Source organism: Microtus pennsylvanicus, chromosome 3, assembly GCF_037038515.1.
Source record: "Microtus pennsylvanicus isolate mMicPen1 chromosome 3, mMicPen1.hap1, whole genome shotgun sequence".
In the NCBI taxonomy this organism is placed as follows: domain Eukaryota; kingdom Metazoa; phylum Chordata; class Mammalia; order Rodentia; family Cricetidae; genus Microtus; species Microtus pennsylvanicus.
Window position 1 is genome coordinate 12,129,207 of NC_134581.1, and position 24,951 is coordinate 12,154,157.

The 24,951-nt window shown below is 43.7% G+C and overlaps 1 protein-coding gene across 35 annotated transcripts in view; it reads left to right on the top strand.

The window, feature by feature from the left end:
• Arpp21 (cAMP regulated phosphoprotein 21) overlaps nucleotides 1-24,951 on the top strand; it is a 161,502-nt gene that overhangs the window by 134,400 nt on the left and 2,151 nt on the right. The window lies entirely within an intron of this gene.

Below are 24,951 nucleotides of genomic sequence, written 5' to 3' on the forward strand. Positions count from 1 at the left end.
AATGAATGAATGTAAAATATTTAAATGGAAAACAGCAACCAACTTCTGCTTGGAACACTGAAATTACTGTGATGAGCAGCAGCTGCCTAATCTGACACAGAGACTTATTAAGTATGAAAACTTGGCCTTAGCTTAGCCTTGTTTCCAACTAACTCTTCAAACTTAAATCAGCCTGTTTATATTAATCTACAATCTGCCACATCGCTTGTTATCTGCCCCAGTACCACATGTCCAACTTCCTCAGCTCTCCCTGATGAATCTCCCGCCTCAGATTCCTCCAAGAGTTCCTATCTCTGCCCTGGAGTCCTGCCTGTCCTCTCCTACCTAACTATTGACTGTTCAGCTCTTTATTAAACCAATAAGAAGGTGCCTTAGGAGGGTAAAACAGAGACATCTTCACACAGTGATCAAATATCCTGCAGCAGTGACATGCCTCTGCGTCCTCTCACAGCGTATAGTCCATATATCTCTTGACTTCTGATGTTCCAAAAGAAGAAACCCGAGTATTTTTCATCACCACAGTGGAATTTTGACTTCTTGGCACAATATTGTTTTGTTTTCAGCTCATCCAAGAGCCAACTCATTTAAATTCTCAATTTTGTACCATCATTGGTTGGTGAGATACTCCGTCTGGCCTTATGCCTTCACTCATTAAAATAAGCGACAGCTGTCAGGTTGTAGTTTTGTTCTTGGTAGTCATGGTGATGCTGAGACTATCTCTATGTATATTTGCAGGTTCCTGTTTGTAATCTTAGGCAACTTCCTTTGCTACAGGAAAGAAGAAGAGCACATTCCTATAGCCAAAGCCTTGTTAAGAAACAGAAGGGCAGTTTGATAGGGAAGCACAATGTAAGAGTTGAGTGATTGTTTAGAAGGGTATACAGTAGTTTTACTTAAAAAATGTGAAACATTGACTTCTAACAACAAAAGTAAAAGCATCCAGGTCTTTTGAGAGTGCTCAGAAATGTGGCTTCCAAGGAAGAGCTTTTACATTCTGAGCCTTGATGACTTATTACTCAAGTGCCCATGCTGCCTCAGTTAGCAGAACTCAGCAGAATCAGACAGATCTGAAAGAGGCTACCAAACTTTTTGACTATGTAGTGGGATACAAACCACTTATCTAAAAAGTCACTGCTTAGATTCCTCTGGGATTCAAGTTAAATTTATTTCATGCTTTGCTTTCTAGCATAGATCAAGCCTTAGCTTTCTCTTAATGTCACAGTAGAGGCTGGAATCCACCTCTAGGTAGAGATACATTATTGTCTCTCCAAAGAGTTAATTCAGTTGGGCCAGTCAATCATGCAATCAGGAGGGGGGGGGGGATCATCCTTCAGGAAGGTGGGCTCACATTCAGCCATGCTAGAGAGATGGGAGGAATAATTATACCTTTAATGAGGTAAGATGCTTTTCCTTCCCAGAAACTCTACCCTCAGTGCAGTTGCTCCACAGCCACACAAGTTTCTGTTGGGTTTGTTCTGAGTCCTAATAAGAAAGATATAATTTTTCACTTTCTTCTCTTCTATATTTTTATTCAGGATGCTGACTTGTGTCTAAGATATTTTAAGCTTTTCCACTTTCTCTAAAGATCCCCTCCCTACCATGCGGCTGTTTGATACCCATGTAGCTGGCCTCTGTGTCAACTTAACTCAAAAAGCCTAGTTCTTTGCCTCTTCCCCAGCTTTCTCCTCTGGAGATTGTTGAGATTGAAAACTTGCCTGCCTTCGGAGGGAGTGTCTTTCAAATTAATAAAATTGTCCGTGAGCTTCCTTTTGAGCTCATTCCTAAATTATCTTACTAATAAGACTCCAGGAGGATCCTTGATTTCCTCTGTGACATGTGGTGACTCTAGTGGTACTCTGAAAAATGTCTGGTAACATCACAGGACTGTAAATTATCCTAGAAGTTTGGAAAAAGAGGCAGAAGGATGACAGTCCTTCTTAGCCTGGCCTTTGGGTCAGTTTTCCTGGTCCAGAAGCAGGCTGGTGTCCTTTGCCTCTTCCACTTACTGCAAACTGGTTCTACTCTTTGGGAAGAAGTTACCTAAGGCCAGGAAGGAACTCTGTCTCATTTGTGAACACCGTTGCTATGCAAGGCAAACATTTATACATCTATACACATCTACTCTGTGCAGGGGTTGTTCTACTTGGCAGGTATGGGGTAAGCAAAAAGGGAAGATGAATTAGAGTCAAGAAACAGAGGGAAAGTAGCTTCTAAAAATGATTGAACAGCCAAACACTAGCAAAACATTTATAATGTCCTCCAGGCTATGCATTCAGATCAAGGTCTTTTTTTTCTTTTGTTTCTTTATCTGCTGAATGATACAGCTATAAATGGACTTCAGTAGATTCCATGAAAATCCAGTTTACATCAGGAAAAATATTATTTTTAAAATGACTTAATATCAAATTTTGTTCAGGCTTGCTATCATCACTGTAGGTAACAAATGTGTTTGTTATTTAAAGCCATTATTAAAGTTCTTATTTTGACGGTGTCTGTCATCCCTCCCATTCCTAAATGGGATCTTTGATGACTTTGACAACTGTAAGTTGAAGCATTGAGAAAAGAGTGGGCATCTGTTTAAGGACCAAATGTCAGCATGGGTTATTCTTAGATGTAAGTCAGAAAGAACAGATACTTAAGTGGAGAATGACTCCCGAGAGTCTCATAAATTTATTTCAATTTATTAGTATGTAACGCTCCCAATAAAGCTATTATGCTTGAACTTTATGAACTTCTAATCAGAAGTGATTGCAAACAGATTCAAGGCCCAGGTACTTGGTTTATATCCCATTGATGGTGAGAAAACCAACCTAAAGACCTGTGCAGAGACACACCCTAAGTCAGGTTGACAGGTATTTGTTGAGTGGCCAGCTCCATGATGCCATTTTAGCAGCAGGGTGTGTTTCTTCATTCACTGGGGCTTCATCACCCTCCTGAGTGGCCATTAAATTTCAGTCTGTCATGTCTTTTATAAAATCATCCTAACCTATAACCACAGTTGTTGAGGCAGGAGGACTGCCAGAAGTTTGATATCAGGCTTGGCTATAAAGCCACTGTCCCCAAAAACATAATCCCAAACCAGCATGTTTGTATTCTGTCCAGTGCACCTGCTCTCCAGGGAACAGTCTGCTCTTGTTATCCAGTTCGCTGTGGGCAGTCTTCTGCCTAGCAGTCAAGGACTGCCCACATGCATGCTAACTAAAGATCTTTGGGTACCTGGAAACAAGAGCCTGGGCTTTTCCTGGACTCCTGGATTGACAGCAGCCTCAGGGTGCAGGGAACATGCCAGGACTTTGCTAGGCTGGTCTTCTAGTACTTGAGTGCTGTGATCCAGACGGGCATCGGTTAGTTTGTGGTTGCTTTGCCCTCAGCAGTCTGTCCTCCATAAACACTTGAGTTTTATTGAAGCTAGCTAAGAAAGGATTCTGGCTTTATTGGCAGGTCCTCACCAAAAGCATAACACTGGTTACTATTGAAGGTACTGAAATAGTGTCTTGAAAGTCAGTCAAAATATATGTCCCCTCAACTGACTGTGATGGTAGCTGGAGGCAGAGACAGATGCCTTCCTTTGGTATCTGTAGGTAGTAATACATGTCCTGTGCATGCATATATACATTTAGACAAGCCCTCAAGCTCATTAAACAAAATTAAAACATCCCAAGCAGCTTAAGCATTTTCTTTCTAGCACTCAGGTACTAGAAGATCTGGTAGACCCTATCAGACTGGTGCATGGAGTACAGATAACGGAAACAGAGATTTGGCCTGGTGTGCTAAGTAATTGCCCCGGGATATGCAAGTCATCTGTTTGGAAGGCCTTTAACATGTTATCTCTCATAGGAACAATTTATGCCTTCAAAAGGCAAACAGGCAAGCAAGCAAACAAACAAAACCAAAGACAGTAATTACGTTTGCTTCTCCCTACCCAATCCCACTCCCAACAAGTTTCGGCCAGTCGGTGAGATGCTCTTGAGTATCAAGTAGCTGCGCTCACACAGAGGGGAAGCTGTTGCTGTCATCATCTCTTTCTAAGCTGCCCCACTGTATCCTCCATCATGATCTTGTTAATAACGCCAGGCCACTGAGGAGTTGCCGGTGATGAAATTTCATCTTAGGAACTTTCCGAGGGGCCTCACCTGCAGAAACACCAGCTCTCCTTAATTAAAATTTGATTCTCAAAAGAAGCCACTATATGTGTTTTAGTAAGATAATAACATAGGTAGTAATTACACTTCGTCTGTGGCTACATCTCCTTAGATGTGGACGCGGGTAGCTTTGTGTTGTCTCAAATCATTGCCGAGGCAGTCTCCAGGAAGCAGAGGTTCTTGTCTGTTTGCGTGTGTGTTTGTCTCTCTGTGTGTGCGTGTGCTCTGTGGTGAGTGCTATGTGGTATATGTATGTGTGATGCCCACAGGTAAATGCTTGTGCTCACACTGGCAGGCTAGAGCAGGGATGGTATTTTCTGTCCCTCCCCAGGCTGTTCCCTGGAGGCAACTTTGAACTAGAAGTGCAACTTTGGGGGGAGGCCAACTGGCCAATGAACTCCCAGAATACACTCTAGTCTTCTATGATGAGGTTACAGGCATGTGCAGCCATGGCTGACTTTAAATGGGTGTTGAGGATCTGAACTCAGGTCCTCATGCTTGTAAAGCAAGCTCTCTTACCCACCCAACCATTTCCGCAGTGCCCTAAGCTGAAGTCTAGGGCAAGAGTCCGATGTCACCAGACATCAAAAATATGTGTGGCCCAGGTGGCTTCAAACTCTCTATGCAATTGAGGAGAGCCTCAAAATCCCGACCTTCCTGCCTCCATCTCCTGAACTAGGATTAAAGATTTAATGCAAGGTCTACATCCTGTCTTCACTGTAGGTCAGATTGATGGCAACATATAAAAGCCGGATTGCTCAATTATGTACTCTTTGTAAATGTAGTTTCAGTAAGACAGAAAGCATTCCTGAAAACATGCTTACAGGCTTAATAACTGTGACTTCTAGGAGACTTGATAGCTCTAAAGGTAAAAAAGCAAAATAAAAACGCAACTACAAATGTTACTAAATGTAGAAAAATATCAAGTGATGTATTTTGTATTTTGAGTCTTTTTTTTTCCCTAAGGAAAAACGTACCTTATACATTTAATTCACAAAGGACTCCAGAGAAATACCTCACTTTGTTTACTGTCTCCCCTGAATCTCATAGGTGCCCAAACTAGTCTGGGTATCAGTGAGTTGCTCTTTATGGTTGCAAATGTATTCTGCTCTCTCCTGGAGCCTGGGCTCTCCCTCCTTGCCTCCCTCCCTTACTCCCTTTCCTCACTTCCCCCTCACACTCTCTCTTGCTTTCTCCCTCCATTCTAAGGCTAAGGATCTTGCAGGGGCCTGTGTTTAGAGGTGGGCATCTCCGTCTCGATCTTGTTATATCTGCCATGTGTTGCATCCACGAACCCACAGCAGCAGTAGCAACAGGCATGAGACCTGCCTGAGATTGGGGTCCCCAAGCCAAGTGGCTAATTCCTCATGGGTTGGAGAGGGAATCCTAAGTCCCCACCCCTCCCTGCTATAGGCAGTTAAAGTTTATAAATGATAACCTTCATTATAAATTTATTAAAGGTTATAAATGATAACCTTAGACAAATAAACACCAGTGTTGCTTATGCAGGCAACACCAGTTAAGAGCAAACAGCACAACAAAAACAATCAGACGTGAAATTAGGAGGACTTGGGAAGAAGGGATTTGGTGGGAGGGGGTGACAGTAAGACAGGATAAAGACTCTGAAGAGCAGCATGTGCATAGGAATGAGATTTGTAGAGATGCTTCAGTGATTAAGAACATGTACTGCGCTTGCAGAGGACCCAAGCTTAGTTCTCAGTACCCAAGTCAGGTAGCTTCCTCGCTCTCTGTATGTATAATCAACTACAAAGCAAAAATGTTTGGAAAATGGCATTTTATTCAAAAAAAGAATTATGCTGCATTTGAAAGATGCAAAATGTAAACTGCTCATCGTTCCTTATAAACTAGGTGCTTTGAATTCCAACTTTCACACCTGAAGTTGTAGGGTTCTTAAACCAGGGAAATGTCATGCATGGGAGCCAGAGAGTCACTGATAGAGGAGGTGACACTCCCCAGAGCTCACTGATATTCAGATGTGCCTCCCAGGTATTCAGTCAAGCCTCTGCCCTTTCTCACTGTTTCCTGTTTAACTGCCCTGTTCTCTTACAAAAATTAGTGAGGAAACTGGCCAGTGATTACTAACCCTGTGCTTAAGGGCTGTTGAGAATTTCTGATCAATTTAAAGGAGATCAATACATTAAATTAGTATAACTTTATACAGCAAAGAACATTGTTTTTGAAGATGTGCTCCTAGTGGACAGCCCTGTAAATGGAAGTCGGATGAGCCAGCACTCTGACTCAGCCACTTAACCTTGTTGGCACTGTTGGCCACCTAATCAGCCAACAAACATGTGTGTGTGTGCATGTTTGTGTGTATGTATGAATGAATATGTGCATGTAAGTGTTTGTGGATGAAAGTGCATGTGTGTGCATGTATATGCGAGTGTGTGTGCACGTATGTGTGCATTGCTCATGCTGTATGCTCACCCATATTCCTGAGTGTGAGTATAGATGCACACTGGCCAGGTCACACACTAGTGGTCAGAGGACACCACCCAGTGTTGTTCCTCATCTTCTGCTCTGTTTGAACCAGGTTGTTTGCTGCCCAGTGCACAGACTAACTGCCCCACGGGTGTCTGTAGTGCCTCCTAGCAGCATCTCCCATCTCCTCCCAGGAGTGCTGAGATCACTGCCAAGCACTACCCACTGTGCCTAGCTTTTACGTAGGCTTTAGAGTTTCAAATGCGGGTCCGCACACTGGCACAGCAAACATTTTAGCCACCGAGCCACCTCCCCTAGCCCCATCAAACTGTTTTTGAACTACATATTGTTCAACGTAGTAACTACAGAGCAAAGACATAAAGAAAGGTAGTGTCACATGCTATTCTTGGTGCTAGTGAAGCTGAGGCAGGAGGATCATGAGTTTGAGGTCTGTCTAGGCCAGTGGTTCTCAACCTTTGTAACACAGTGACCCTTTAAGACAGTTCCTCATGCTGTGATGACTCCAACTATAAGATTATTTCAGTGCTGCTTCGTCACTGTAATTTGTTACTGTTATGAATCACAATGTAGATATCTGATATGTGACCCCTATGGTTGAGAACCCACAGGTTGAGAATCACTGGTCTAAGCTGTGTCATGAGAGCCTATCTCAGAAACTTAAATCAATAAGAGGATAAAGAGAAGCAAATACTGCACTGGAGCTTATGGAAATTAGAAAACAAATAACATTTCAATGAACATTTTATTGTTCACATAAACATACATATGTGTACAGGTAAATATACTTGCATATGCATGTGTGCGCCTGTGTGTATGATATTTCTACTATATAGTAACTGTGGTCTATTCTTTGAACCATATACACTTGAGAGGGATTTAAAAGACCTGTTTTTATTTTATATGTATGCATGTTTGTCTTCATGTCTGTCTGTGCACCACATATGTGCCTGGTGCTCATGGAGGCCAGAGAGAGCATTGGATCCCTAGAACCAACTAGTGTTACAGGTGACTGTGGATTATCAACCTGGTTGCTGGGAACTGAATCTGGGTCCTCTGCAAGAGCAGCAACTGCTGAGTCATCTTCCCAGCCCCAAGGGGGTTCCTGATAATTACATTAAAGCAGGAGCATTAATGGGGACATATGGTCTACTATATAAAAAGTTGTCTCTCGTTTAAATAAAGCACCAGAACCAAGGTATGTAGATTCTAATCTCCATTTTACGCAATGTATCTTATCATGTGTATTAAGTCAGAGAATAATGATTAAGATTAAAGAATCATTGAAAACGTTCAAGGAAGGAAAACAGCGGCATAATAATCTGACTTCTCTTTGGAAGGAGTGAAGGCTGTCTCCAAGCCATAATGGGCTTTGGGGCCTAAGTGGTTGCAGTGAGCAACATGGATCCTTTTATCTTGGCTTATGATTAGGAACAAAACACCAAGTCCATCAAAATCAACCAGTTTGCTTTCTAATGTACAAAGCACAGCATTTCCAAGTGCTTTGTTTTAGGCTTGGTATTGTTCCTTGCAGCTATTACCCTAGCACTCAGGAAACTGAAGTACGTGGACCAGTGCGAATTCAAGGCCAGCCTAGGCTACATTGTGAGTTTCAGAGTAGCCAGGAAAACAGTCTCAATAACACTGATAAAAAAATCATATTTTTATTCTTCAAAGTTTTTATGTTCATTTATTATTCATTTGTTCCCAAGGCCAACATTTCAAAAATATATCTGCTCAGGCTTCATGATATTTTTTTAAATAAAAAGTAAATTAAAGCATCACAGATCATTTAGTAGATGTGAAAAAAGTAAATCTGGTTCGTGCAGATAGTGAGCATTATTTAATGCTGCATTTGCAAGTAGAATAAAAGAACGTACAACATGTTAATTGAAAATATTATGTTTTCTTTAAAGATTAATTATTTCTCTTACACAACTCTACAAAGGGACTAGATTAGGAATGACTTGTGAAGTGAAAGTCTGACCTTGACCCGGTTCTCAGGCAGGCTAGGAGGAGCATTGGGGAGGCTGAAGATGGCGCCAGCACAGCCGCAGGAAAGCAGAGGAGAGGGGGTTAGGAGGAAAGAGAGGAGTTCTACTGAATTAGTCACCAGGAAAACATTTAAGGTGTCTGGTCTGCTTGCATCTGGAGTCTGCCCATCATCTCTGAGATCTGAAAAGGCTGTGTGTGTGTGTGTGTGTGTGTGTGTATTAACGTGTGTGAATGTGGTCATACCATGGTGCACGTGTGAAGATCAGGGGATGACCTCATGTGTCAATCTTTGCCTTCCAGCTTAGGATCTCTTTTTATTTCTGTTTGTTCGCTTGTTTGTTTTCTGCTGACTATGCCAAACTAGGCTACCCATGAACTTCTGAGAAGTCTCCACTGCGAGCTTTTACCCAGTGAGTCATCCACCTAACCTCCCTAAGAAGGCTCCAAGTGAAGGTGACTTCACCTCTCCCTGGACATTTTGGCAGGGAAAAGCAAAGCTACAGGATGGGCAAGCTTTGGTTAGGAAACAAAAGACAGAGAACTGGATTGATCTCGCCTTTGCTGGCCAGAAATCTCCAGGTCTCCGGGTTTTTGCTGACACGGATGGCCTGACCCTGCTTCGAACCCAGAAGTTGGTTGTTATGACTCTGTAGCCCAGAAATCGGATCCACATCTGTGTGGGCTGCACAAGCATGTTTCAGTGATTCTCACCTGCTGGCTGCTCCCAGCTAGAACGAGCCTGCCTTCTCTGCTGACCTAAGTGCTTAGCCTGCCTTTGCCTCCCAAACTGCTTCAGCTCCTAGAGATGAACAATTTCTTCATAATCATAGGCAAAGCAGCGCATTTGTTGAATTAGTTCCAGCCCCTCTCCCTTCAGGGCTCTTCCTCAGTGGCCCATGGAGGTTTTGTAGACTGAAACCTGGATGCTGGAAGCTAGAAGGAACATTTCCAGGAGTTTTGTTTGTTGGTTTGGTTGTTGGAAGGTGAGGTTCCCCACTGGATGCTCCTGATAACCAGTTTTGTTCTCACTGAAAGGGTAATTCTGGGAGTAAAGGTGCCTCCTCTGACTCCTTTGATAAGGCTATGAGGAAATCACCTTAACCTGCATCTTAACCTGAGCTCCACAAAAGTCCTGGGAGGAGGGGGTGGGGTGGGGAAATATTTGCTACTGGATTATAGGGAGAAAAGAAAAGAAAAGAAAAGAAAGGAAAAGAAAAGAAAAGAAAAGAAAAGAAAAGAAAAGAAAAGAAAAGAAAAGAAAGAAAAGCAAAGCCTGGGAACTAGGAAGCAGTGGGCAGAAGTGCTGGCATGTAGTGTTCACCCAATTATGGAGTCTGTGACTTTTCCCAATAGTAAACACATGCTAACTTTGACTGCAGAGTCAACAACACTGCTTGCAAGGGTTCTTTCATACAGTCCCACCTTGCTGATGGTTGCAATAAATATCCAATCAGGGCTGGAAGTGAAATTTCATGGTCAAATGTGGGTTTATCACGTGACTCTGGGATCTAGCCAGAGCACCAATAAATAAGTAAATAAGGAACGAATTTGGCTGAATGTAATAAGCTTAAGACTAAGTTACAGAACATCTCCTTAGCCAGAGATGCTTACAGAAATGGAAGACGGGTGGGGGCTGGCAGAAACAGAGCTGTCATACAGTCTTCTTTGCTTCGCCCACTGCTAACATACGCTGGCAGCTTTCTGCTTCTGCAGCGAGTGAAAGAAAATGTCAAATTTCGCAAAACAAGCGCTGCAGCTTGAGTTGAATCATAATCTAATTGTTTCTCTTTCCCCTAGGATATTTCCACACTGGTATTACTTAGTATCACCCTGCATGTTATTATCAGTTCCCTACCAATGCTGCCATTTCCAAAGGGAGAGTCAACTATTAGGGCAAGGAGTCAAATATTCTGCCCTAATGCCTAATGACACATAAATTTGAGAGTTAACATTTATTTAATTGCCGAAGCGGTCATGCTAAGTGCATAGTCTGACATATTATTGAATGTTAAAATGATGAATTTTGAGAAAAGAAAAGGTCTATTAAAAACAAGAAATAGTGTATAAAGAGATAACTCAGAGGTGAAAAGCACTTATTATAGTGCAGAACCCGGATTCAATCCCCAGCACCCATATGGTGGCTCAAAACTGTCCATACATCCAGTTCCAGGTGATCTAACTTCTAATTGCTGTGGGCACTAGGCATGCATGTGATACACAAATAGGCAAGCGAAACACCCACACATATAACATAAATTAATCTTTAAACGTTTTTAAAAGAAAGAAGCAGTGTGCTCTTAGAGTGACCCAACTCACTTTTTGAATCTTTGTTTGTGCAGATTGGCCCGGTAGCGTGGGAAGCACTTGCTGGTGTGGCTTTCCGTGTTTTCTGAAGGGGAAGGGTGTGCTGGTTACTCCATTTCCAATACCTCTTTCTCCCTCAACCCCATGAAGTCCCTCCCTCTCTTGGCTTACTTTGCCCTGTGGCTTTAGGTAAATCATGCTAGTGTAAGGCATATCCTGACAGAGGTCAAAGGGCAGAACAGTGAAGGGAAGCAGAGCCCCTTGCAGTATGATGGCACTGGTTCTCACAGGCAGCTTCCTCCCCCAGCTTTCACTGTCTCCCAGCCTTTCAGTTGCCTGGCAGTGTCCTGAGGGGACATAAATAAGTCACTGTTAGCAGAGTCATCAGCTCACCTCTCCATGACCTTAGCCTTCTACTCAGTCGCTTTCTCTGCATCATTTTTATTTCCTGTAAAATGAGAATAATGACCATGCCTACTTCATAAACTGTGTAAGTCAGTGAGGGTAAGGCACATGAATTCACAGCAACCTGGATACAGAAAGGAGAATGCTTAATTTCCCCATCGAGTACATCCAAGTGTGACTTCTGTTCACTGACCACAAGCTCACCTCAGAGTGTCTGATGGCAAATAATTTACACAGTCCAGGATTCTAGCCAGGGAATGGTGCTTCCTATAGTGGGCAGTTTTCCCACTTTAATTAATACGATAAAACCAATCCCCAATAGGCATGCCGGGAAGCCCATCTCCCAGGGGATTCTCAATCCGTCAGGTTGATAATTAACAGTGAACCATCACATTCAATGAGGAATCAAGGTCAGGCAGGGAGAGAAGGAGTTCTTTGTTAAATAAATTCTTTATTAAAAAGGCCAGAATGTCCCTGGGAAGAAGGTTCCAACTAAGTGAAAAAGTGGTTCAAGACCATGCAAAGTGGGGACACAGAATGGAAAGCAAAGACACTGACCATTGGCCACCATTTATGGTTGGCCCAGGTCTCATAAGAGGGCTATCAGGCTACACCAACCTCCTCAACACAAAGACTGAGCCTATTTCACAAACAAGTAAAACAAAATTAGAGAGAAAGAACGCACTCCTTACTGAACTGTTCTGCTTCAGAAAAGTGATAGTAACCGGGTAGGAATTCAAAGCAGGAGTGTGTATTGGAACTTAACAGCTTGCTCAATCCAGGTAGCTACATACTTCATGACCAGATCCCTTTTCTTCTTGTTCTTCTTGTTCTTGTTCTTGTTCTTGTTCTTGTTCTTGTTCTTCTTCTTGTTCTTGTTCTTCTTCTTGTTCTTCTTGTTCTTCTTGTTCTTGTTCTTCTTCTTGTTCTTCTTCTTGTTCTTCTTCTTCTTCTTCTTCTTCCTCTCTCTCTCTCCCTCCCTCTCTCTCTCTCTCTCTCGCACATGAGTGTTCATGTGTGTGGGTGTATGAAGAGGCCAAAGGACAACCTGGGTGTCATTTACATCAAACCCCTTTGAGACAGGATCTGTCATTGATGTGGAACTCAACAATCACTTGGACCAGTTGGCCAGTGAGCCCCAGACATCCTTCTACATACACCTCCCCAGTTTGGGGCTTACAAATGCAGCCACCATACCCAACGTTTTCAATGTAACTTTAGAGCATCGAACTCAGGTCCTTACATTTGTGGGGCAAGCACTTAACTAGTTGAACTACCTTCCCCAACCCTCAAGGTGAGATCTCAAGATCAACTCATGCAAACCCACCTTTCAGGCTGTAGCCTAGCCTGACTGCAGTAGAAGAGCTGGAGACTAGCAGTTTGTAGTTCAACCTTCAATAGGCATTTGAGGTTCTGCAGAGAAAGGCCAACACACAGCCCACTGACCCAGGGGGACCACTGTTCTAGTCGGGAGAAGCAGAAGCAAAATGGGGAACCTAGATTGAGTAGTAAGAGAAGAACTGCTTTAAGAAGTCAGCCCTCAAGCCTCTGGGCAGATGGGCCCAGCACAACACCTTACCTGGATACCTTTGGGTGTGGCCTCATGCTTCATCAGGGAGGTGCCAGCTTCTGCAGCCCCCATGTTTGCATTGCTGCTCTAGGCTGAGATAGCAGGAATCTGGACCCAAAGGCTTCCTCTATTATCTTAAGAATTGATAGATCTGGCTGTGCCTTGTGGGGAAAGTACTCTGCCATCTGAAAGGAAACTTCAGGCAATGAGCTTGCAGCCATCTTCAGAAGCTCCAGCTGGGAACTTGTAAATCACTTTTAACCAGGATGGAAGACTGGTGTTTCCCTCCAGTGCCTTGGGGTGACAGCAAGAGTTAACAAGTGACTGATCAGAACCATTTCTCTCCTACCCTGGAGCAGGCTGTAGAAAGTGAGGCTGCTCAGTAGGCAGCAGAGACAGCCTGCAGGGGTGTGCATGTTACCGGGTGCTTGCATGCTGCGATGCATGTAGGTCAGAGGTCAACCTTCATAGGTGGTTCTCTCCCTCCACCATGGGCTCCAGGGACTGAACTCAAGTCATCAAGCTTTCATGGCAAGTGCCTTTGCCCACTGCGCCATCTCACCAGCCCAACATAAACTAATTTGTACTTGTGTAGGCAAGTCTCTGGATGTCTGATAGTTGCCTTGGTCCATATAAAAACGACATTAGTAAACAACAGTTCCTTATACAAAGGATAAAAGATCTCCACTACTGCCATTCTAGCAATGATGATTATGAGTTAGGTGATTATGTGGAGGAACAAAAATTGTCTCTTGACTATCATTTGAGCGTGTGACATCGTCTGTCCAGAGGCTTTTGCTTTGGGGTCCTGACTATTGGGATATTGATGTAATTAGAAAATCACGAGGAATCAGAAGTCATGTTCCCAGCTCTAACTGTAATGACAACTTTAAAAATGTTTAGCCTTAGTTTGGGGAGAGATCTTAGGCAATAAAATGCTTGTCATGCAATAAGTACCTAAGTTCCACCTTTCAGAACCTATGTTTAAAAAAAAAATCTCCTGAAAACAGGAAGAAACCAGATCCTGGTTAGCATGATTCTTCTCATGGGAACAACTGCCATCTATTGCCTTTGTTTTTATCCGGGTCACTATTATTTGCTGAACTTTGGCTTGACCTTTCTCTTTCATGATGGCTTTGCAGCTCTCCTCATTGTCCCTGTTCTCTGTCCTCATGCACCATCTCCTCTCTACTTTCTCTAATCTGTCCTGGGTCTCTAGCTTTTCTACCTGTCTTCATGCTTTTATTGATTTTTCATTTAGACCACCTAGTGCATGAGTATCACCATGACTTATAGATCAATTTCTATTTCTCTCTCAGGTGTCACTAACTCATGTCAAGAGCAGCCATGTCCTATTGACTTCTGAATCTATGCAGCATGACAAATGGCTTGCCTAAGCATTGGAGCCTTTCGCTCATTTGATTACTGATAACTAATAACAATACACTGGTCCATCCTGTGCCTCCAACTAAGGGGCTGCCAATCACTATGTACCCTAGGGCTGGGGTTCCTTCTCTACCTTCTTTATGTCCCTGGGTCACAGGCTACAGCACCTCCCATTCTGAGCATCCCTCGGATGTGCTCCTTATCGCTACCACTCCTACCCTGGCTCAGCTTGTGTTCATTGTTTCTCTCGGGTTATTGTTGTCCCCACAGACTTCCGACCTTCAGCTCGGCCTCTTGGATGGATTCGGGGCTATCTTTGTAAATTTGCCCTTCATTTCACTACTCAATTTGTATCTACATACCCATTCTGCATACTGATCAGGTCTTTCAATGTTAGATCTCATTTTATCGTACAGTGTCTAAGGTCCCGCAGTGTGAGCCTGATTCCACTTCTGTCCCCGTCACCGTCCCTACTTACATCTAACCACCTTTGAACTCATTTCTCACATCGCTGGCCTTTGCACATGGGGATCTCGATTCTTCCCACCTCATACCATTAACATTTTCTGCTCATCTTCCGGGTAGAAACTTCTTCAGCTGTGGATCATGGCATCACTTAACTGACCTGGAGTGGGTTGTGTAACTCATGGGTGGCAATAGAATTATGAGTTCACGAGGACAAAAATGAACTCAGCCTCAAGTGTGGAGTGAATACAAGAGTTTTCTGACAATGCTCACCCATGTTGCCTCACACAAATTCACTTCACTGTAGCCTTGGCTGTAAACAGACAACATGCATGCCTCACACGGTGAAAACCATCACCCCATCGAACACCATTCACAACGCTATACTTTGGCTCAGATTCTAGGGCGGTGGTGGCGCACGCCTTTAATCCCAGCACTCACGAGGCAGAGGCAGGCAGATCTCTGTGAGTTCAAGGCCAGCCTGGTGTACAAGAGCTAGTTCCAGGACAGGAACCAAAAGCTACAAAGAAACTCGGTCTCAAAAATCCAAAAAAAAAAAAAAAATACAGATTCTAAACCATGGCAGTGTTTTGACTGTACATACGAAGTTTTTTGCTCTTATAGAAATATGATGCTTTAATTACAGAAAACAAAGACTTTAAATATTTTCCTGTTGTCATTCCTCTGGATATAGGTGTCACATTAGAATATCTTTGAATGGTTTTCATTAACAAGCAGGCCATATCATCAGTATAGGAGTTTTCTTTCATCTGTAATGGACATTAAAGTTGTTGATATAATGAAAAACTTTAAAAATTTGTATTTATTGTTTATTATCAACAAATGTTTGGTGTGCTGACTTTAAATACCTGTGGGTTCCAAATCAAGTCTGAAAAAAAACCTCAGATGGAAAGGACTTTGTAGGGGAAGAGTTTGAAGCCTCTGCATAAAAGGGCTAGTTAAAGAACCACCTGGAAGCCTTCCATTAGCTGCCCTTCCTCCCAAAACCCTGCGAGAGTAGTCCTTTCTTCAGTGTTCCATGGAGTCTAAGATGTGGTCCCATTTTTCTCTCCTTTCCCACCTCCCCGTCCATATCTGATCAGTGCCCTCTCCAGCCCACATATAAACCCTGGGAATGGCTATTATGGTCACTCAGATGTTAAATGGCAAAGAACAATCAATACACTGGAGGAAGAAAGATAGAAATAACAGAAATTCAAGTGAAGGGCAGATGAGGTCGACTATTGACTATTATTAGGTTGAAGGTGAGTCAGAGGTATCTCCTGTCAACTTAAAGAGCCACTGTTAAAACATCAGGGACTGTCTAACTGAAGAGACACCTGAGCCCCAGTTCTCACTCCATAAGCATAGAGACCCAAGTTCGAACTTCCAGAACCCAGATCAGAAAGCAGATGTCTTAGTGTATGTTTGTTATCCCAGTCCCTAGGAAAGGGAAATGGGCAGATTCCCAGGGATCAGTGACCAGCCAGACTACCCTTATTGATGAACTTCAGGCCATTTAAAAATTCTACCTCAAAAATGAGGTGCATGGTTCCTGAGGAGCTGCTCTTGAGGTTGTCCTCTCTCCACATGCTCACACACATAAGGTGCACAGCACACATGTGCACACCCCACACAAGAATGCATACATGGATACATACACATGTATATATGCTCAAGAAATCATAATTTTTAAATATTCAGGAATTGTGCCAACTTGTTCTAAACCCTTTGTAGTTTAAATCCAGCAACTGTGAGAATATTTGCTCCAGGAAAATTGGCATGTGTGGTCAATAGGGATTCCCCACTCTTGGATACACAGAGGCTTTCTGGGAGAGAGGATTTAGTTCGGTGGCAAAACACTTGACTTTCCTAGCAAGCTCAAGTCCAGACATTCATTCAGTCACCAACACACGTAAGAGAGAGGGGGCAAGACTAGCAGGGGAAGCTTCCTTGAGATCACTGGTAACTGGGGTTAACATAAAGCCAGTTAGCCCTTTTTCATGTCCCTCAAGTGTACAACATTGGTGGAGCTCACAGATGACTGTCCCTCATGGGACACTTCCGAAGTGTGTGTCTGTGTCTCACCCGCTACTACCACCTCTGCCTAGGCTCCTATCATCATTGTCTCTACCCCTTTTCCTTAATAGGGCTGCCCAGTAACAGAAACCAATGTTATTGTTAAACCTTCCATGGTTCAGCATTTGGGGTCTAGTCCTATTAGTCTGGAAATGAACAAGATGCTCTATTTGATTGCTGGCAAGTAGTAACATACAAAGATGCCTTATATCAAAAGAGTATTTTTTGCATATGTGTTCCCACACATATGATATGCCTGTGTGTGTATGTATATGTGTTCTTGTGTGTCTGTGTGTGCCTGCACGTGCACATGAGTACATGACTATAGAGAGTGGACTCTGACAGCAAGTTTGGCTCTTGGTTGTTTTCCCCTTTATTTACTGAGGCAGTTTCTCTCTCAGAGACCATAGCTTCCTGATTTGGCTAGCTCAGCTAGCCAGGTTGCCTAGAGACTCTCCTGCCCCCAAATCCTAAACGCTGGCATTGCTGGTGGCCTGCTCATGCCCTCCCAGATTATATATGGGCTCTGAAGATCTGAACTCTGGGCCTCATACTGGCATAGAAAAAGCTTTATCAACTGAGCTGTCTGCTTAGACCCAAGGGGCTCTTTTGAGACATTACTTGTTACCTACTTAAGAGCTTCTCAGTTGTGGCCATACATAGTGGTGAATCTGTTACTGTAGAACTTACCTTGAGGTGGCTGGCCAGAGCTGGTTACACTTTTACACTCTGTAGCCATACAGATGGTCAGTAATGCTGACCTCATGGCTTGTAGCCTACTGACCAATGGGATAAAATCTATGGAAACAGGCACCAGGGGGCCACTTGCCATAGCCCCCTCCATCTTCCTCTTGACCCCGCCCCCAGCTTGTCTGTGGGAACTGCTCCTTCTGTGTGGTTCAGTGTCCTGCTCCCCACCCCACGAGTGTGCAGCATCATAATTGCGGGGCGATGTGAGACACAGGAAAGCCACGTTGTCCTCTGAGCCCCTACCCTCATTAAGAAAGTAAAATGTTGGCGAGTCTTGCAGGCAGCCTTCCTCCCTCTGGATTGCGGGAGCTCCTCGGCTGTCAGCGCAGCACTCTGGGCCAGGAAAGTTCAGAGAATGACTTCAATAATATGACAGCCTCTTCCATTTAAAACGGAATTCAGCTCTGCTTCCCTCGGAGCCTTCATTGAAATTCTGCGCATGATCCGTTCCTCTAGTCATTTAACAATGTCTCTCATGTTTGCCCTGATTTAAGGAAGAGAAAGAGAGAAAGAAAAGAAAAGAGAGAAAGGAGCCCAGCTTTGTATTTGTGATAACGCGGATCAGGGTAGTGTAATTGCAGGGAGGAGGCCCCCGGGCTGGCAGTAATAGGACGGCTCCTCTGATGTGTGCCGCCAACAGACAATGACCTGTGCGTGGTTGTTCTCGGGGGACAGGAAAGAGGCTTTTAAGAATTACTCACTGTGAAGGATGAAAGCTAATGAGGAAAGGAGCAAGTGAGGAGAGAAGCGACTCTTCAGGAAGTCTGGCTCCACTTAGACCTGTCGTGGCTCCCTTCAAAGTCATTAGGACGGGGTGGGTCTGTGCAGGAGGGTGCTGAGCCTCGCGCACATTCCCATGCAAGCTCCTCCTAGGTCAAGGCGCCTCCTTCCTGAGGAATTAAGGCCACTAAATAATAAATATCAAGGGAAAGGAAGGGAATGGATGCAGAGACTAACAATAAGTAAGGTGAAAGAGGGCATTTATATCAAAGAAGGAGCCGCTCCTAATGGGCTTCAACAGCACAAAAGGAAAAGGCAGTCTCATATACTCTGCTTCCTTCTCTCGAAGGCCAGACACGGGTCTTGAATCACATGTACCAGCAGACTGGCATGGAGCAAAGTGTCTCAGAGAAACTCAAAGCTTGCTTTTCTTTTCCCCTGGACTGGATTGCTAGACTGGGGGTGGGAGTGGCGGGGAATGGCCACCTGGAGCGTGTGCTAGAATTGGATAGTGTCATCAAAAACAGTGAAGTCAGATACGTCTGGGGAACCTCGGGGCAGCTGACCTCCTCATGCAGGATGTAGGTGAAGATGTCTTCCGGTGAAGTGCCCAAAGGCTGCTCTCCTCTCTGAGGCATAAGAAGCTGGTCCACCTCAGGAGCGCACAGCAATACTGTCATATAAAGCTACATCCTGTACTCCTTGTCCACAGCCCCCTGGAGCAAAGGCTGTGGCTGCTGAGCTGAGACCGGCTTTGTGTCTTAGGGATGCAGCCTCTGTGGTGAAATGACACAAAGAAGCGCACGGTATCCACACAGTGAGAATCAGCAACAGCATATGCCCCAAACACAAAGCTCTTCAAGTGGTCTGAGATGGGGAGGCATTTGTTTTTCCCAGTCCTTCATCTGATGACCTAGGTTGCTTTGCAAATCCCCACTTCTCCTCTTTCTCCCACCTATATTTGCCCTCAAAACCCTATGAATACTGCCTGCATCTCCACCAGCCAAGTGTTCTTCCTAGAGTTAACTTGTCGTCCAGGAGAGTTTAGACTGAGTGGGTATCACACAGAATTAAGCTACCTGTGATTGTTTTAACTGTTACCTTGACACAGCCTAAGAAGAGGGCCTCAGTTGAGGAATGCCTAGATTAGTTTGGCCTGTGGGGGAATCTGTGAAAGGTCGTCCCGATTCTTAATTGAGGTAGGAAGATCCATCGTAAATATGGGCAGTATCTTCTCATGGGCTGTTAAGAATGCAAAACCATAAGCAGCAAGCAAGCAGGCAGCATGGATGCATTCACTTCTGTTTGCTTTGACTATGGACATTACATGAGTAGCTGCCTAGTTTCTGCCTCAGTTTCCCCTCTGCGGTGGACAGAACTTGGGTCTATAAACTCCTTTCCTTGAGTTGCTTTTGGTCAGGTTAAGGGTACAGCAGAATGAAACTGAGGTTTGCCTTGCCTGCTCTTCCAAGATCTTCCGAGTGTGATCCATTTATTTGAAAGCCGCCAACCTCATTCTCCATCCAAGGGTCCACCCACTGCCCCACCGTCTGCGTAGCTATCCTGCAGCACAGTTATTTAGAGCTAAGAGTTGGTTTTCACAAGGAAATCATGTTTCAGCTTTGATTTCCTTTCATACAAAGGGGATCTTGTTCAAAAGCTGTGGGTCATAATTCTTCTCTTCATCTAACCGTTTTAACTATTGAGAAAACAATTAATGTACCAAATGGTCATTGAATACCTGCCACATGAGAGAGATTATGTTAGCTACAAGAGAGGGGGATGCCTGCATAATAAATAGTATTTCCATTGAGAGAGAAAGCACGAGGCTACGGGGTCAGAAGTCACAGCATAAATTCTAGCTGTCTCTCAGAGTAGCTCCGAGTCCTTAATGACTTATTATATCTTTGCAAGTCATCATTTTCCATAAAAGGTGTTTTGTGATAGTTACTGCTTCTCGGGATTCTGCAGCATCATGCCAAAGTACTTAATTCACTCTTGGCCTGAGCCTGGGTGATCAACACATGCGGCTGACTAATCATGGATGATTTCAGAGCAGGGGAAGACTTGGAAGAGTCCATCAGAGCCAAGAACCAGCAGATGTTGGAAACTTACAAAAGGAGGGGCCAGTTCGAGATAAGCAGTTTGTCTGCACGTTCATAACCAGCTCTGCTATTATCAGGACTGCGGTGACCCTTCCATACACTTTAGACAAAAGCACAGAGTTTGAACTCAGAAGCAAGCTATTGCAGAGGCAGTTCCTTGGGAATGTAGGGATATACGTACCTTGGCTCCCCTGGGATAACTGTATGGTGTATATGCATGAGTATGTGTTTGTGTGGGCATAGGTGTACGTTTGTGTACGTGCATGTCAAGGCCAAAGGTCAACACTGGAAGTCTTTTTCAATTCATGTCCACTCTGTTCACTGAGGCGGGGCCTCTCTATGGAAACCCAGAGCTCACGGATACCACTAGTCTTGCTAGCCAGCCTGCTCCAGGATACCCTGTCTCTACTTTGACAGGATACGGCCTACCCAGCATTTATGTAGTTTCCCGAGATCAGAACCTTGGTCCTCACACTTGTGTGGCAAACACTCTACTCACTGAGCCATCACCCCAGGTAGGAAAAATCTTTCTATTGCACAGACTGTTAACTAATGCTGGAAAAAGACATCTACCACTTTAAGAATATTTCACTGTATGCCATACTGCTTGAGTAGATTAAGATAGCCAGAACTTTCTGAGAAGTTCATTCTCTTGTCACTCTCCTGTCTTCTAGTTTCCACAGTCAACAGCAGCAGGCTTAACCTAAGTCCCCAGATGATGGCTACAGTGGTTCTTTCATTCATTTCCAGAGTGTTCTCTGCAGCCCAGCCTTTAAGTAAGAGTTAAAATATCAGTTGCAACAATGTATCGTGTAGATCATTTTACACACCAAGCTTTAACTGTATTGCATCAGGTCAAACTTTTATCTGACAACCCTCCTGTACTTTAAGCCCTTTCCCGTTCTCAGATTTGCAAGGAGCAGACTTGTACACTCTGTAAAGTCTCCCCTCAGGAGAGTTGGTTCTCTGGTGGCCAGGAGGCATCCATCCACCCTTAACCTTTTCACTTTCACAAAAATAAACGGCACACGTGACTTGAAAATTGAATCAATCTTGACAGAGTATAAAATAATAAAAACAGCTAATGTCTTCATCATTTCCTGAGCGAGCCCATCAGGCAGAAGGGTGTTGCCTTTCTTCCTCTGTTTTGTAAGATGTATGACGGCTGACTGATCCTCAATAAATATGGAAGAGCGACCGTTTCACAGCTACCAACTGACAAACTGGAGCACATTTTTCATTTGAGCCGCCAAGATAAGCAGGCTGCCAGGGCTCTGCCATCTCTGCCTCAGACAAAGGCTGTCCCAGGCAGAAGCTGCTGGTTCATTCTTGGGTCAGCACTATGTTATTTTTAGTTCTCTGCATCTGCACAGGAGCTCAACTTACACTCCCAGCAGCCTCCTGTCTCAGGGACCCCTCCGTAGCCCACCTTCCCTGGCATAATTTAAAGAAATGGGTACCTCCAATTAAACCATTCCAGATGGAAAGTTCTTGCCTAGAGAGCGAATTGAGAAACGAATGGGATTCATGAATATAAATTGAGCCTCCCTTACACTTCAGTTTCCATCTCAAATTGAAGACCCCCCCCCCATAAATCCTTATTTGCCTTAAGTGTGTTTGCTGTGGGACCCGGGCGCGGAGCTGCTAGCATATTGCTATGCATAACCAAATGCCAGCTCTCACAAATCATCCCAGGATGTGGCCCGGGGAGGGAGAGGTTGCATGCCGCTGCACCTGTGCACCCATGAAGGCTGTGCAGCTTTGCAGGCGGCTGTGCCCTTTGTGGACATGGGGCAGCCCCACACGCTTTGCCTGTCCTGGAAGATTACCTTCATTTTTCTACAAAGGAATTCCTTCTCCCTCCCTCGCTCCCTCCCTCCTTCCTTCCCTCCTTCCCTCTCTTCCTTCCTCCTTCCCTCACTTCCTTCCTCCCTCTCTTCCTCCCTCCCTCCCTCCCTCCTTCTACCACACACACTCTCAACATCTTTACACCCCTGTTTCTTTCTCTGTTCTTTCCCCTTCCCCTTAGTTTTCCTTTAGCGATGGTGCTGGTGGATAGATCTCTTCTCAGCCACACCAGTTTATTTATTTAACACAGTGACTCTGTGGAAGGATGAGGGAGGTCGATCAGCAATCATGTAAATAAGCTTTGGACATTAGACCACTGTCTCCCCCATTCCTCCCGCCTCATCTTCTTCACCGCTCCTTCACTCTTCATGTGTTTGATTTACCTAGAGCAGTGGTTCTCAACCTTCCTAACACTGTGATGCTTTAACACAGTTCCTCGTGTTGTGGTGACACCCAACCGTAATATTATTTTCATTGCTACTTCATAACTGCAATCTTCCTACTTTATGAATCATAGTGTAAATATCTGTGTTTTCCGATAGTGACCCTTGTGAAAGGGTCATTCAACAACCAAAAGGTATCATGACCCACAGGTTGAGAATCACATATAATCATTAAAAGATCCATTTATATCCTGAATATTAAAAGATTGCCCTCAGTTTTCAGGCAGAGATAGGCCTCTGTTACAATACTCCCAGTGGCCTGACCTTGACAGTGAGTTCACATTGCCTGCTCTCTGTTACAAAACTAAATGGTAAGGGAGAATATAGCTCATAAATGATTGTAACTCTCCCACAACCATATCAAGTTATTTTCTTATGTGTGCAACAATGTTCGCTACAAAGAGCTCGGATGAAATGGTAAAATAGTCTCAGATTGTCTTTTCAGGAAATGTGTCTTTTGTGTATGTAGGTCCCACCCCCCTCCCCCGTGTGTCTGTGTGATTCTTCAGGTGTTACCGCTTTCCTTTTTAATTTAGGGCCCTTCAATGGTCTGGATCACCCTCAGGCTAGGCCGGAAAGACAGTGACCCGGGATCTGCCTTTCTCTGCCTCCCTAGCTCTGAGTTTACAAACGCCTGTCCTCATGTCCAGATTTGCTTCTTTTAAACAATAATTCTCCAGGTTGATCTCAGGTCCTCCTGCTTGCAAGGCATCTACCCCCTGCCAAACCTTCCGATGTAAACTTCACGGCCGCTGAATATGTGAGTTAGAATGGATGGTGCAGATACTGAAGACCACAGAAACCATTCTAAAAGAAAATGGACTTAAACACCTCTGCCCCCGAGACCTTTTGAGAAGCAGTGTTTAAAACCTTTGCAGTAATAAACAGGGTGTGCAGTGGGAATAAAAAGTAAGAGGACGCACCAGGATAAAAGGTGACTTTAGAAACAGGCACTGAGCAGACCTCCATACTGGACCTATCCCAGCTTGTTATCTCCTGCCTTCCTTACCAACACTTTGCTCCAAATAGATCTGGAGAAGAGGGCTGGGCTTTTAACTCAGTGACTTTCTGCAACCACGTTTCCGTGATTATTTCTGATAGAATTGAAGAAGTATATTTATACGGCCAAGTATTTACTTCCACAAAGGGCTATAAGTTCATCTTTCCTCACTATGAAGTCGCAGCATTCACAAGTATGGAATACATGGCATTTATTAAGAATGAGTGTACATTCTGTGTTCTTGTTTCATTTTTAGAATCAGGTTGTACAACTTCTCTCAGTGTCTGTGGTAAGAGTCTCCTCTCTCATCCTCAATTTCTCGGTGTCAACATTGTATAAGCTCTGGACACAGCTTATTTTACAGCAGGGGCTGAAGCTGTATGTTTATTTACTACTGTATCAACCTATATAAAATCGTAACTTTTTTCGATGTTTATAGGAACTGTTCTTTATCATTATTTACAATGCATTTTGAACTACTTGTTTTGAGGACAAGAATGAATAAATCAAATCTGCTCTATCACTTAGAAAAAGAAAGAAAAGAAGGCCAACTAACAAATGAACAAAAACATATAATTTTAAAAAATACTGTATTCTATACTATCCCATACGTGTTCATGGCTGTTTATTGGGTATTTTACTAGAATGTTCTCTTAGGAGTGAATTGTTGAACAGAATAAAGCTACAGGATACTCTTCTCTGCTGAGGCATTTTCTCCAGTGGATGTTTCATTGTTCAGGACGGGGAGTTGTTTTGTTCGAGTAGAACATGACCAAGCAGACTATGTAAAAAGACTGTTTGGTGGGATCTACATACATGACACTAGCTTGGGAGACTGGGAAGCTAAGGGAAGCAGTCATTTAAACTGAAACATGTGTAATCATCTGAAATTAGTGAGACCGTTGAAGAAGCCAAACAGGAATGCTGTAATTTATGATGTCAAGAGAGGCTTCTGTGTAATGAAGAATTAATCATAGCCACATATGTTCCTTGGACGAGTCTGTGTAACAATAAAAATACCAGGTCTTCATTAGACTATTCTATGTAACAATAGAAATGCCAGTTTTTTGTTTTTTGTTTTTTTTTTTTGAGTATCCTATGCAGCATTGGAAATGTCAGGGGGTTTTCACTGGACCATTCTTTATAACAATAGAAATATTAGACGCTTTTTCTTGGACTGTTTTATGTAGCAATGGAAATGTCAGTAGACCTTTTGAAACCATGCTATTGTCCATGCAGACACCTGGACAGCATAATCACCGCATGGAAACTGTGAAGT